Source organism: Pipistrellus kuhlii, unplaced genomic scaffold (assembly GCF_014108245.1).
Source record: "Pipistrellus kuhlii isolate mPipKuh1 unplaced genomic scaffold, mPipKuh1.p scaffold_m20_p_18, whole genome shotgun sequence".
Lineage (NCBI taxonomy): Eukaryota > Metazoa > Chordata > Mammalia > Chiroptera > Vespertilionidae > Pipistrellus > Pipistrellus kuhlii.
The window spans coordinates 23,303,163-23,319,698 of record NW_023425493.1 but is presented as its reverse complement, the minus strand read 5'-3'; the positions used below and the strand labels follow the sequence as shown (position 1 = coordinate 23,319,698).

At 35.9% G+C, this 16,536-nt stretch overlaps 1 pseudogene; it reads left to right on the top strand.

Moving 5' to 3' along the window:
- The first annotated feature begins 1,934 nt into the window (after nt 1-1,934).
- On the top strand, nt 1,935-2,109 carry LOC118721814 (annotated as a pseudogene).
- Nucleotides 2,110-16,536: the final 14,427 nt, after the last annotated feature.

Genomic DNA, 16,536 nt, shown 5'->3' with positions numbered 1-16,536 from the left:
CTGAAATTTTAAAACAACTGTAATTCATATGCTAAGAGGTCTAATGAAAAAGGTGAGCAACAGGCAAGAGCAGATGGATGATACCAGCAGGGAAATGGGAATTCTAAGAAAGAATCAAAAGGAAATGCTAGAAATCAAAAACACTGTACGAGGAATGAAGAATGCCTTTGATGGGCTCTTCAATAGACAACCAAGGAAACTGTCCATGAGCTAGAAGAAATATAAACTTCTAAAACTGAAATGCAAAGAGAAAAAGAATGATAGAAGACAATAGAGTATTCAAGAATGACAAAAGCAGTCATATATGACAATGGGGTTACCAGAAGGAAAATAGAAAAAAGAGCAGAAGAAATAAATGAAGCAATGATGATTCCGAATTTCCTAAAGTTAAGGATAGACATCAAACAAAAATTCAGAAAGCTCAGAGAACCCCAAGCAGGGTAAAATCCCCAAACCTACAGCAACACATATATCAAGCTGTAAAAAAATCAAAGACCAGGGGGGAAATTCATGAAAAAACCAAGAGGGGTGGGAAGACGTCTTACTTACAGAGGAGCAAGGATAGGGATTGCTAAGACTTCAGAAGCCATGCGAGCAAGAAGAAAGTAGAGGGAAAGTGGATATTGAATGTGTTGAAAGACAAGATCTACGAATTTAGAATTCTTTCTTCAGTGAAATGATCCTTCAAAAGGTTTGCCCCTTTGGGCTCCTTAGACTATAGTATGTTTGGAATGAGGGTTTCAGTCAAACAAAGACCTCACCCATTCCTGAATTTTTGTTTGATGTCTATCATTAACTTTAGAAAATTCTGAATCATCATTGCTTCATTTATTTTTTCTCACCCATGCCATGTAGCTGTGACTCTTCACATTGTGTGTCCTCAAATGTGAGAGTAAGGAGAGTGATGCTGCTATGAATCAGACATATGGGGCAGAGAGACCCATGAGCTGTATCTCTTAGGTAAAGCAGTCCAATAGCAGAGCTAAGACAGCACTCGGACTGTACATATGACACTAATGAGAGGCTGCATGCAGATTATTAACATGAAAGCTCAGAGCCCTTATTATACATCCAGGACAAACAAGCAGTGCGCACCTGCTTCTGTATCCTTATGTAAGAGAAGGAAGAACTGTGATTCAGTCGGTTTTGTGATTTCCTTGGCCTCTGTCGGCCCCAAAGAAAACAAATATACACACAGCTGTTGCAGCACTTGCTTTCTGTTCCAGATGAGGGCAAGCATGGAATAGAAATCTTGGGTGCCTGCAGACGTGGCCTAATAACTAAAAAGTGACAAACACAGCAGGTCTCTCCTGGGTCTCAGTAAGGAGGCTGTAATTCATTATAAAAGCATTTCTGCACCTGCAGCGGTGGCTGTTTTATGCTCATCTGTGCACCAGAAGCTGTCTCTGCATAAGCATGTGCGGACTGCGGGCTGGAGGCAGAAAGCACACTGATGATCCCCAAACCAAAAGAGCAAGGCATCCAGTCCCACTGGGGTACTGCCAGTTTTCTGAGTCTTGATCCCATAGGGGTCAAGACTGCCTCCGGAGGCAGGGGATGGGAGTGGCCTAGAAGAGGTCAATGGGGGTAGAGTGGGGTGGGGTTTACATATGTGATACTTTCAACATTAAAGATTAACAAACAAACAAAAATGACTGCCTACAGTTTGGAGGTGGTGAGCAGAGATGGAAAGTGCAGTTTTTAAAAAAATGAAATACAAACCAAAGATTTAGGAATTCCAGACAGTGACCAATTTAAATCCTTTCAACGGGCCATGCAGCTGCAATCCAGTATAGTGCTTCAGTATAGTGCTTGGCTGAGGCTGATCAATAATTTTAACCTTTCCTTAACGGATACTTCTTGTTATAATTATTGGTGATATTACTCAAGGATCATGTGATGCCTGGGTATTATTTTTCAAAATCCTATTGATGATCACTTCTCAGCCTTTTGGTTAAGATCAAGTGTAGCAACTGTTCTTATTAGTTTAATATCTAATACCAGTACTTCCTCTATCTGAGGACAATATATTAAACTAGAGGCCCGATGCACAAAAATTTGTGCATTAGGCTGCCCGCACTGCCTTCCTGCTGGCACTCGGGACCCAGGCTGGTTTCCCTTTGGCCGTCTGCAGGCACCTGGGAGCCTGGCTTCTCTATGGCCCTGACTTCATCTGGAAGGATATCCGGTATGAGGTCCAGAAGATGTCCGGTCTAATTAGCATATTACTCTTTTATATGCATGGATTATTGGAGCTTGCTCCGTCCACTCCACACATTGACCTGGTATTGCAGTACCTCTGGCAAAGGTGCACACATATACAAACAATCCTATTGATTACAGAGAAATGGATTGTTTTTCAAAATTTTCTTTGGAAAGCAATTGTCTTTTCTTCCTACTATAGATTAAATAATCATGTGGTGATTTTTAATAGGAATTATTTGGAATCAAATGAAGTTATCAGTTACAAATGCCATGGAGCATTTAGGAGAAACTCATTTGTTCAGTTACCCAACCAGCTCTGACTGTTTGCTGAAGGCCAACTATGTGTTGTCTAAACGCTGAGAGACTAGAAATGAGCAAGGACAAATCCCTGCCCAGTAGGAGGACATATTCATGGAAACTAATAAAAGCAACAGAATGTGATAGAACCTAGTATAAGCAGCAGGGCCCAAAGAGTGATCAACTCCACCAACCTTTCCAGAGGAAGCAGTGCTTGAGCTGAGTCACGAACCATGACCAGATAGTCACCAGACTTTCCAGAGAATGCTTCAGACAGGAAACTGAACATAAAAAGGCAGAGAATGAAATAGCTGAACACATTCAGAGAGCTGAAGCTAGCTGAATTTGGAACAAGGGTATATTCATGTATTCATTTATTAAGCAAATTCCTCAGAATAGTGAATAAAACACGTTCAGTTCATGCTTGCTTGGAGACCACTTTATAGTGATGGAGGCATATTTTGCAAATACTCTTGTAAATACATTGATCAGGTAATTACAAGTTATTAATACTTATAAAGAGAAAAGTGAGGACTGAGATATAAACTAGAGAAAGGGAGATGAGGGGGACATAAATATTCTTTAAAGGCCAGGAAATGCTCTTGTGAGAGGTGACTTTGAAACTGACACCCAAAGAATGAGCATCTTAAATAAAGTAGGTGGGATGATCACTATAGACAAATAGATGGAAGATGTCCTGAAATGTCAAGAGGAGGGTGGGAGGGAAGGTTAGTCCAGTGAATGGACATGCCATCACTATATGAAAGTGTTTATCCTCTCTCTCCTAGACAATAAGGAACCACAGCATAAAGTTTATAGAGACAAATGTGATCATTTTTGCACTTTAGGAAAACCACATTCTTGGCAGAGCAGAGAGGTATCTACAGGCTAAGAAACTGCAGGCCGAGTCAGTGGAGAGAGGGTGGATGCAAGTGCTTGTATCAAGGAAGGAAACTGACAGGACCCAATGGCAGCAGAATTTTGGAAGAACATGAACAACACCAATCAAAAAATAAGACAGTATCACTAACAATTCCAGCACTTAAAGATGACTATTCTCGTTTCTATACAAAAACATAGTTTATAAATATTTTTGCCTATTTTTTCACAAAGCACCTACATTGTGAACATTTTCCAAACTACAATACTATATGCCATGACTTTATTCTTTGAATAGCTGCATTGACCATTACTCCATTATTATTTTTCACACATTTGCATTATTTAAAATGTTTCCATGGATATTCTGGTATGTAGATATTATGCTCCTGTCCAATTATGTTTCAGGAAGATATTCCTCAACGCTGAATTAGTATGTCAAAGCATGCAATTTTTTATGTGCCTCTGATACGGCTGGCCAGAATACCCTTTTGAAAACTGAATTCTTGTACCTTTGTTGGTCTAGCTGAACTCTGAAACAATTTTGGCAAATTGCAAAAAAAAAAAAAAAAGTAATTTGCGTTGGGACTCCATTAAATTTATGGTTGATTTAGGAATACTTGACATTTTAATCCTATGGAGTATTTTTACCTGGGGACGAGCTATGTTTCTACACATCAAAGCAAGACTTAATTTCCTTCAATAGTGCTTTGCAGTTTTCCTTTTTGTGAGTCCTACAGAGTTCTTTTTCATTTTATCCTTGGGTATTTGACGTTTTATTACCATTATGAATGGTGTATTTTATGTAAACACTAAATATTCTGACTATATTTGAAATATAGGAAAACTGTGGACCTTCTAATATTTAATTTGCAACTGGCTACATTATTGAACTCATTAGTTCTAACGGCTTTTTTTCCCCTGTTGATTTTCTCAGGCTATTCAGGTGGAAAAATTATATCATTTTATAACATTTGATAAATTTGCCTTCTCTTTTCCAATATTTTTAAGCCATTACATAGTTTCTTATTTAATTGTGTTGCTGGCATTTCCTGAACAGTCTTACACAATCTTTGCGATCATGGGCTTGTTTCACTGTTCCAGACTTTAATGGGAATTTCTGGAGGGTTACATCATGAGGCATGATATTGTTCAATTATTTTAAGCTATGTATTTTACATGTTTAAAAAATCACTCTCTAATCCTACTTTTAAAAGTTTGATTGAGAATAGGTCCTGAATTTTATTAAATACCTCTTGAGATTCTCTTTTGATGCTTTTTCTTTCATGAATAATGGTATTATTCATATATATATATATATTGTATATATATACATATATATACACACACACACACACACACACACACACACATATATATACACACACACACACACACACACATATATATATATCTCCTAATATCAAAGCACTTTTTCTTTCATGAATAATGGTATTATTTATATATATATATATATATATATATATATATATATATATATCCTAATATCAAAGCACTCATTTCTTCCTGGAACAAATCTATTTTGTCATTGTAGCTTAGTCTTTGAATAAATATTTTAGGTGATTTAGTTAGTATTTTTGTTAGGAAATTGGTGAGAAATTGGTGGTTTTTGTGCTGTCTCCATAAAATTTGGGTATCAGGGTTGTGTTGGCTGTGTGTGTGTGTGTGTGTGTGTGTGTAGATATATATATATATATATATATATATATATATATATATATATATATATATATGGAAATTGGAAATATTCCTTCTTTCTCTATGTTCTGGAACAATTCAAATAGCCTGGAATTACACGTTCCTAAATGTTTGGATGGATGCACCCATAAAATTATTTAACTTCAAGTGTCTTTTGAAAGGGCAATTATTTAATAAATTTCTTTGAATTTTCCATTAATTTTGATTGAGTAAATATTTTTACTCTTCTAGAAGCAATATATCTTATCTTTATTTTCCTGAAACATTGCCTATTTATTTTCTAGTCATTAACATAGAATTGTTGGATGTCTTCTCTTATAATTATTTTATATTTTTCTTTCAATAATTATAACTCTTTGATGATTATCTTTTCCTATATAAATGTAGTTAGTTTTATCTTTGTTTTTCATTTTTCAAAGACAATAATTCCTAGATTTATTTATTAACTCTGTTCTAAATTATTAAGTTTTGCTTTTATTTTTGAAGTTCTTTTCTTCTGTATTCCTTAGCTATGTTAGATTTTGCTTTTCTAGCTTCTAGTAGGCAATTAATTCTTCCTGTCTTAGTGATAAATGCATTTAAATCTATAAACTTGTTTTGGATACACTTTGGTTGCATCCAGGTTGAGATCCATATAAACTTATAAATTATTAATATATATAAATTATAATATTGCATATATTATATATCTATCTATATTTCTATTAGGCCTACACAGAATGTGTACCTATTATTAGCACTACTTTATTAATTAGTGTATATATTATTATATTCTTAACTTTTTATTTCATGGTAAAAAATAAAATATTTAAAGTTGAAGTTATCTGCCTTTCAGTCATTCCAATGGGTGATTACATATGTGACTCAGCCCTTGTTGAGCCCCCAAGTTTCATCAACATTTTGATGAAACTTGCAATTATGACATGCTGGAATTCGCTTTCTACATGTTATTGCCTCCTGTTGGCCAAACAGTTATCTTTATTTTTTTGTTCCATGACAATTTTTTCCCTCCTTCCATACGGCAACCACTATTATGAATTTTAAATCTTACAAATCTACAAATTCATGACTAATATGCAGTATTGTTTTATATGTTTTTAAAGTATAGACATACTACCACACTGATGTATACTTCTGCATCTTTTATGTCCAGTGTATTTTTAAGAACTATGCCAATAGACCTATGAATTGATATATAGATAGATAGATAGATAGATATAGATATAGATATGGAGGGCTCATTTGTTTTTAACTGCTGTGTGGTATTCTATTATATCGCTAAATCAGAGTTCATTTAAGTTCTTCCTTTATTATTATTTCTATCCTCTTCATTTTTCAGTCTTAAATATTATTTACTTTTTTAAAATTGAGATATAATTGACATAACAATGTATAAGCTTTAGGCATACAACATAATGATTTGATAGATGTATATATTGTGAAATGATTAACACAATAAATTTAGTTAATATCCATCATCAAATTAGTTATAATTTTTTTCTTCTTTGTTTTATTTTAATTCTTTATTGTTGAAAGGATAACATATGTCTCCTTTTCCCCCCACTGACCTTTCCCAGCAATTTTTTCTTGTTTTAAGAACTTTTAAGATCAACTCTCTTAGCAACTTTCAAATATAAAACACAGTATTGTAAACTATAGTCACCAGGCTGTACATTACATCCCCAGGACTTTTTTTTTTTTTTAATCAAATTGGTGTAATTTTTGTGTGTTTATTCTTGTGAAGTTTTTCTTTAAATATTGTATGAACAATTCTGACTTTTAATGATGAGTCTAATGTGTTTGTAATGTTGTGAGCACTGATGTACTTGGGTTTGTGTTTTATATTTACTATGCTCCTGTATACTTCCTTGTATTTTGCTTTCTACTGACTTTATTGGATTTTCTTAATTCTTAATTTTTTCCTAGTGGATTTGAAATTATACATTTATTTATATTAATTAGTGGAAAACTGCAAATTTGTACCATATAAAATTAATTTACTTAATTTAGCAAACTCTAGATTAGAGAGTGGGAATCCACTAGATCCAGTGATTTTCCGTCAAGTTGGATTATTTCTTTTAAGTGTTTGTGACCCTTTTATAAATCACTAAGCTGGGATAATTAAAAAACTTGACCAAAGAGTTAAAGAATAATGGCATGAAAAATAGAACATGAAGTTAAATCACTCTAAGGCTTATGTATTGTTGGCGGGAGGGAGAGGAGAGGGAGGCGGGGAAGAGGGGGGGAAAGACCTACAACTGATTACCCAGAAGTTATTATTTAGCTTCAAAACAGATAAAGAGCTTCCCAGACAAAAAAAAAAAAAAAAGAAAAAAAAGAAAAAAGCTAAACGAGTTCACCACCACCACCACCTAAGAAATGTTATAAAGCTTCTTTAAGAAGAAAAAAAGATTTAAAAATCTTATCTAATAAAAGAGAAAGATGCAAATTGACCGTACCTCTGATACATCTACAAGCTGCACCCACCAGCCAATCAGGAGAGAGTATGCAAATTAACCCAATCAAAATGGTGGTTAATTTGCATATTCAGGCACAGAGTGAAGACTGAAGACAGTGTAGAATAAAGCCAAGTGCTGCAGAAAGGAGCAAACCTGCGGAGAAGCAAGCAGGGCGGCAGAGAAGGGAAGGAAGCAGGCGGGGTGGCAAAGGCGGCTGCAGAAAGCCCTATTCTTGCAGGAATTTTCCTACAACTGGCCTCTAGTTTATAATAAAATAACAATAAATACATATCTACTAACAATTACTTTAAAAGCAAATGGATGAAATGCTCCTATCAAACAACATATGTAGGCTGAATGGATAACAAACACTACCCTTATCTATGTTGTTTACAAGAAACTAACTTCAGAGTGAGAGACACACACAGACTGAAAGTAAAGGGATGGAAAAACATATTTCAGGAAAATGGAAACAAACAAAATTCTGGGATAATATTTATGACAGACAAAATAGACTGTAAAACAAAGACTATATAATAAGAGACAAAGGAGAATCCAGCAATTCCACTTCTTGGTATTTATCTGAAGAAACACAAAACACTAAATGGAAAAGACATATACATCCATGTGTTCATTGCAGCATTATTTACAATAGCAAGATATGGAAGCAACCTAAGTGTCTGTCAACAGATAAATGGATAAGAAGTGGTGCATATATACAGTGGAATATGATTTGGCCATAAAGTAGAATGAAATCTTGTCATCTGTAACAACATGAATGGACTCAGAGGGTATTGTGCCGAGTAAAATTAAGTCAGATAGAGGAAGACAAATGCCATATGATGTCACTTATACATGGAATCTAAAAAAAAACCCACAAAAAAAACAAAATAAATGAACAAGCAGAACAGAAGCAGACTCATAGACACAGAGGCCATTTTGATAATTGTCAGATGGGAGGGTTTGAGGGATGGGTGAAAAAGATGAAGAGATTAAAAAGTACAGATTGGTAGTTACAGAACAGTCATAGAGATGTAAAGAACAGTATAAGGAATATAATCAATATTAATAACTATATATAATGTCAGATGGGTATTAGTTTTATCAGGAGATCTCTTAATACATTATATAATGTTTAATCACTGGGTTGTATACCTGAAACTAATATAATATTCTATGTCAACTGTAATTAACATATTTTTAAAAAATAATTTATAGTTTAAAAAGATAAAGCAATCTAAAAGATATTAAATAAGTATGTTAAAGTATTTTAAAAATAAAAGATTATAGGGATCATTAGGAAAGAATGGGAGACAGTTAAAAAGAATCAATTCCTATAGACAATCATTGAAAATAAAGTAATTCTATAAATAGGTTGAACAATACATCAGATCCTGCTAAAGAGAGAATAAATTGAAATATAAATCTGAGGAAACCATTTAAAACAGAACATAGAGAAATTGAGAGAAAATATATGACAGAGAAATTAGAAAACATGAAGGATGCAATCACAAATTCCTATACACATTTCAAATAAATTTCAGAAAGAGGGCCCAGAGAAAGTGCGGGAAGACAACTATGGTAGAGATAGCAACTAAGAACTTTCTGGAATTGAAAAGAAACATATAAAATCCTTAGTAGATACATAAAACAAGCCCACCTCTACTGAAATTAAGAAAACTTAAGGCAGGAAGAATATTTTTTTTAATTACTGGAAGTTATTTTTTAAATATATTTTTATTGATTTCTAAGAGGAAGGAAGAGGGAAAGAGAGATAGAAACATCAATGATGAGAGAGAATCATTGACTGGCTGCCTCTCGCACGCCCCTCACTGGGGATCTAGCAGAAACTTGGGCATGAACCCTGACCAGGTATCGAACAGTAATCTCCTGATTCATAGGTGGACACTCAACCACACTGGGCGGGCGATGAGACTTCTTCAGGGTCTCCTATCTGATTCTAGGGATTCCTTTTCCTTGGTTTTGGGTTTGCCTACTCAACCTTCCTTGTTTCTCCGAAATCTACAATTTTCTAAATATTTTGTAATTCTAGTTTTAATTATACTTAAGTTCATATATTTTTATAAATTTAAAATGTTTTGCATTAGCTTTACTTTATTTTAATACTTATTTAAAGGTAATTTCTAACTTTATTGTCTGAAAAGACCTGTTTTAGTTCTGTGGCTTTCTTTTTGGCTTACAATATATAATAGTAATAAATGGTATGATAACCACAACCAGTTGGACTCCTCTATATTCAACAAATCACAGAAACCAAAAAACTATTCTTTGACTGCCTAAGACTTATTGGTCTTCTGTTAAATAATGTTACACATTCATTAACAAGTTAATTCATCCAAAACCGGTTTGGCTCAGTGGATAAAGCATTGGACTGCCGACTGAAGGGTCCCGGGTTCGATTCCGGTCAAGGGCACGTACCTTGGTTGTGGGCACTTCCCCAATGGGAGATGTGCAAGAGGCAACTGGTTGATGTTTCTCTCTCATCGACGTTTCTAACTCTCTATCCCTCTCAATTCCTCTCTGTGTAAAATCAATGAAATATATTTAAAAACAAACAAACAAACAAACAAACAAAAAACACAAGTTAATTCACTTCTGCCTGAGATATGGAAGCAACTAAACTCAAAAGATATAAGATCGTGGATCTTATTTGTGGATTTAGATTCTCTCTGCCCAAGCCTACTCTGAGACTTTAAACCCTTCCCTGATATACCACATGCTATCCTAGAGGAAAGCCAGTAGGGTGGAAACAAATAGAAATATTGAGCATCAACTTCCTCAAAAACATGAGTTATCTTTGAAAGACTGTTCAATCCCCAGGAATCTGAGATACCATTAATTATTGAATTTAAGCTTTTGTTTTGGCCCTGATGGATGAAGGGCTAGAGGAATATATCCATTGTAGAAATCAAAGAAAATACTTTTTTAATTTGAAAAATATAGTGTTTAATAGTAAGCTCTGCACACAAATCATTTTCTAAATATCACTGTTTATCTGCCCTCTTAGACAGTGAATATACTGTGCTCAGACCTTTTATTTTTAATCCTCAGGGTTAGTGGGCACTCAACACATGTTGAGTGAGTACATAAGTGAGTGAATGAGTATCTAATGCAGAAAGATCTGAGGGACTGTTTTAAAAGTAGACCTTTTGCTGGTTAGTATTTGAGATAACAGACTTGAAAAGTATAATGAAGACAGACATCTTGTTGAGAAGTGAAGATCTGAGTGAAGAGGTGAATAGTTACAATCTGCACATACAGAAAAGTCAAGCCTAACAAGGACCGTTGTGTTGAATTCTACTTGATATTTAATCTCAAACACTAATATAAATAATAGAAGCAAAAAAAAATATGCTGGAATCTTCCCTTCAGGTGCTGACTAACTAGTTATGTGTACTTTTTATTTGCTCTTAAATAAAGCTCCCTTTGTTCTCACGCGTAATAGGTTCAAGGTTTTTGTGTTCTTGCTGCAGCAGGGTTGCTAAAATTCTTCAACCTGTGTAAGTACAAATTCATTTTTCAACTAAAGCTGTTATCTCCAGAAGGAATACATTTTCACCAACACAACCCGAAGGCAGAGTTCTGATAACAAGTCTTCCTTAGCTTTAAGAACAGGAGTCTGGCTCTTGGTAGATGAGGAGGATGTTGATGACAATATGCATATCATTGTGACTTGGCAAAGGATCTTTCATAGCAAACAAAAAGCTGGCACCTTTCCCAAGAAAAGGGGAGGGTGGAAAGATAAAGAGAAAAAATAATCTAAGTTTAAGCACCCTCTGGTTTATAGGGTATCTAAACATACAGGTGATGATTCTTTCTTTTCCATAGTTCTACCAAGGAAAATAGTGTATTAATAAGTCTTCATCCCCAGGAGAAGGAAGCAAAGACAGGGTCCCAAACATTTAATGACAAACCCTGTTTTTGGATATGGACCCTTGGTGAGGTAAGCAAGGGGATTGATGTTCTTTTCTTCCTCGTGATATTTCTAGTTTTTAAAGTGCCCCTCTCACGTAGGGTGACTTAAGAAGATCGAGAGAAGGTAAAGTAGAGGCTAAAGGAAGGGAAACACATTCTTGGGGCTAAATTTACACGAATGCTTACATTTAATAGTAGAGTTTCAGGCCATTGAATTGATGTTTCTTTAAATCACTGATGCATACCACCATATTTAGCAAGATAGTGAAGAGCACGTGTGTTATGGTCAGAAGGAACCAGATTCTAATCAAGGCTGGGTGACCTACCTTAGGAAATTGCTTAACCTTGTTTTCCTGATCTGGAGTTCTGTGAAGATTAAATGAGATAATGGATATAAAACACTTAGCATGGTGTTTGGCATGTAATCAGACCCTGGCCAGGTAGCTCAGTGGATTAGATTTTCATCACAAAATGCCAAGGTTGTGGATTTGACCCCCGGTTGGGCACATACAAGAAATAACAAAAGAATGCATAAATAACTGGATCAACGAATTTCTGTTTCTCTCTAAAATAAGTTTTTAAAAAATTGAAAAATGCTAATCAAATGATAATACTATTATTACTATTTTTACAGCTCCAACGTTATGTAACTTTATGAGATCTTTATTTCTTCTTACAGCTTCAAGTTATTGTCTAATTTCCTTTCATTTCACCCTGCAGGATTCCTTTAAACATTGCTTGCAAGTCATTTCTAGTGATAAAAAGCTCCCTCAGCTTTTATTTTCCTGGAAATATCTTAATTACTTCCTCACTCTTGAAGGAAAGTTATTCCTTCAAAGTTATTGATGGCAGTTTATTTGTCTTTGAGCCATTGGAATATATCAGCCCATTGCCTTCTGTCCTATAAAGTTTCTGATGAAAAAAAAAAAATCTGCTGACAGTCTCCTTGGATGTGATGAGTCTCTTCTCTCTTGTTACTTTCAAGATTCTCTATATCTTGGGCTTTTGAAAGTTTGATTATAATGTTGTAGGTCTCTTTGAGCTCACCTTGGAATTCAATGACTGCCGTGGACATTTATATTTGTGCCTTTTATCAAATTTGGGGAGGTTTCTTTTCTTTTTTTTTTTTTTTTTTTTTTTTTTTTTTTGCTATTATTTCTTCAAATAGTCTCTTTTCCCCTTACTCTTTTTTTTGGGGGGGGGGGGGGAGGGGGGGCAAGGGAGGACTCTCCAGTGCAAAAACTGGTCTGCTTGATAGTATTTTGTAGATCACTTAGTATGTTTATTCTTCTTCAGTCTTTTTCCTTTCTGTTCCTTGCACTTGATCATTTCTGTTGTCATATATTCAAATTTGCTGGTTCTTTCTTCTGCCTGCTCAAATCTGTCTTTAAATCCCTCTAGTGCATTTTTCTTTTTAATTGTTGTACTTTTCAGCTCCAGATTTTCTTTTTATCTTTTCTATCTCTTTATTGATATTTCCATTTTGTTCACAATTTATTTTCTTAACTTTCTCCACATCTTAAGTTCTTTGAGCATTTTCAAGGAAGTTCTTTAAACATCTTTGTCTATTTTTTTTTTTTTCCATTCTGAGTGGGCCATACTTTCCTTTTTCTTTGTATGCCTTGTATATACATATTTTAAAACTGGACATTTGTATATAAAAATGTGGTAACTCTGAAAATCAGATTCTCTCCCTTTCCCAGTGTTTGTTAGTTTTCATTGTTATGGACTACCTCTAGTCTAAGAATCGGCCTGAGGTATAAACTTAGGATCTTCTCAGGTCTTTTCTGAGCCCACACCTTTCCCTGGGCATGCATGGGCACTTTCTAATTTTCACCATATATGCAGTTGCTTTTGAGTGTTCTACTTTTTAATGGCTTTCCAAAAAAGGGAAAAAAGATTAAAATGAAGGGTTTGGTAGGGTGCTGGCCATTTAAATCCACTTCAACTTAAGGGGAGGGGCTTGTAGCAATAGGGGGAAGTGTAACAACCATTCCTACCTTCCTCTTGAGCTGCACATCTGTGATCAGAAACAACCATCAGCAGTTAGAGCACAGATCCCTGATGGTTGGAGGTTATGGTCCTTTCCCCCTGCCCCCCCACTCTGGCTCCCAGGAGCTGTTTGTATTTGCTCCAGAAACATGTGCACAGCTGCTTGCCATAGGGCTGAAGGTGGAGGATGGGTAGCCACTACTGTGCTAAGAGTGAAATTGACCAAAATTAACCTCAATTTACTGTCCAAGCCTTTCCCTGGAAGTTTCAAGCCTTCAATAGACTCCAGAGTTTTAAATTAATTACATTAGACAGATTCTGCCAGTGCAATTGTTGTCTAGGTAAGGAGACAGTTTCCTGGTGCTTCCTACTTCTTCGTCTCCCTAGAATCCTCTTTACTTCCATTTTTTTCCCTCCATGCTTCAGGCTGGATGCTTTCTTCTGATCTACTTTCAAGCTCACTAATCCTCTCCTGAGCTGTGCTAAATATCCAATTAAAGCCATCTACTATTTTCTTAAGTTCTGTTGTTATATTTTTCAGTTCTAGAAATTCCATTTGATTCTTAGAGTTTCAACAGAGAAATTCTCATCTTAAATTACTTTGATTATATTAACTATTGTTATTTTTAAAAATATATATTTTATTGATTTTATACAGAGAGGAAAGGCGAGAGATAGAGAGTTAGAAACATCGATGAGAGAGAGTCACCGATCAGCTGCCTCTTGCACACCCCCTACTGGGGATGTGCCCGCAACCAAGGTACATGCCCTTGACTGGAATCGAACCCAGGACCCTTCAGTCCCCAAGCTGACGCTCTATCCATTGAGCCAAACCGGTCCCCAACTATTGTTATTTTTAATTCCATGTCTGCTACCTCCCATATCTGGGCCTCCCATATCTGATGTATTACTTCTCTTGGTCTTGTTTCTTAATATGTATGGTTTCTTAAAACACAAATGCTGAACATTTTGTATGAAAATTATGGTGACCTGAATGCTATAGTCTTGCAGAGAGGATTCAGCTTTGTGAAGACAACAGTGAGGCAAATCAATTCAATTCCATCTAGGACTGAACTCTATCTTAGTGAGGTTCAGTTTACATCTAATTTTGCTTGCTTTCTGAGGCTGTAGCTTTCTAGATTTCCTAACAGGGAGCCTGCAGTGTTTCTTGTGGATTCTCCTCCTTGACATGTCATGAACTTCAATTTTGGTCTTCCAGGTTGTCAAAGCCTCTGACTGCTTTTTATTCACATTATGCTATTCTTATTAAACTTTTATTTTGTGTGGCTCAGTAGTTGAGTGTCCATCCGTGAACCAAGAGGTCATTGGTTCAATTACATGTCAGGGCACATGCCCAGGTTTCAGGCTCAATCCCCAGCAGAGGGCATTCAGGAGACAGCTGATCAATGTTTCTATCATTCTATCTCTTTCCCTTTCTCTCTAAAATCAATAAAAACATTTTTTTAAAAAATTTTAAGGAAATAATTCAGACTTCTCGTTTAAAGAAGAAGATGCTCAAAAGAAAAACAAACACAGAAAGTAGAAAGGCTAAAGCAGTGAGTGGGAAAAGGAGGTGTTTTGTTTTTAAGCGTGTATGTTGGGGAAAGGTGGCTCTGGTGCTTTATATACAGAGCTGGACACCAGATTCATGACAAGCCTAAAAGAGGTGAACAGTGACTTAACAGAGTGTTGAAGTAATAGGTGCATGATCTGCAACGTGTTGAAATAGTACATTGTTTCAGACCTTTAAAAAAAAAAATCAGGTTTCTAAATGCCATTACGTAAATTCATCCTTCCTATCTGTAGTGATGAAAAGTGAGAGAAGAATGGCAGGAAAATGTAACACTAGAGGTAATGATAACTGTAACTGCTCTCCTAGATAGTCTTGCCTATATTCTACATGGCCCATCCACTGAGTTTGCCACAAATGAGTATTAAAGCTGAAGCACCTTATGGGCTTCAAATTGGCCAACTTACCCAGGCCCAAAGCATTTTGTGCCTAATCTTAAAATCCCACCCCACTTTTGGTTAGTCCAGAAACAGAGCTCTAGGGTCCAAAAGTTGGGAACCTCATAGAGGCAGGGAACCAGCCCATGACCTTGGCTCAGCTACCTTATGTAGGGCCCAGAATCCAGTGAGAAAGCAGGTTCTCTAATTCTCAGAGTGTGATACAAAAATCCCCCAGGTTTGAGCTCTCCCAGCACAGGATGGAAGGATCAACAGTGGTTACCCTGGCAACTTTGGGTTGCTATTCCCAGTTTTAAGCTTCTTAGTCCCATGCATATGTTCATCCCGAAAGGATTTTTCTAAAATAGGTAGATATCGAGAATTTAGCCTCCTATTTTTCTATGGGGCCCAGAGGAACCTGTAACCTGAGTGTAAGGGAATAGCAGAGGAAGGGAATTAACATTTGATGAATATTGACTGTGGTAAGGCATTTTACTTTTGTTTTCTTTCCTATCCTCCCAACCACCATTTGTGATCCTTCTGAGCCTGCCTGCTGAGACAGGCTTGAATTCTTTGGGACAGAGAGGTATGGCACCTGCACAGACAAACGTCCTGTGGGCAGCCTGACTACTAAATGATATGAACATACTCTAACACCACAGCTACACACTCACATGGAGTTTTGTGTATTCATTTGCTCCAGTGTTACTGAATCCTCAGTTCCAACTTGGCAAGCACATGTTGACTATTTAATTATAGGTTATGCTGACTAGATAAAATAGGCAAACCTTAGTGATTACTTGGATGAGCTGGAGATAGTGTCAAAGAGAAAAAGATGGAATAATGCCTAGGTTTCTTACTGTGGGAAAGGGAAGAGCATGGGAGACGAGGTGAGTTCACAAATGCATATGGTGGGGGCCATGATTAGCCTTATTGGAAAGATGAGTAAACTGAGACTTAAAGAAGTAAGTTGTCCAGTTTGCTCAAGATGATTTAGGTTTTAGACTCATTGACACAGATGGCAATTAACCATGAAAATGTATGAGATTGTCTAACAACAATTTAATGGAAAAGAGAATGAGGATGAAGGACAGAACACAGG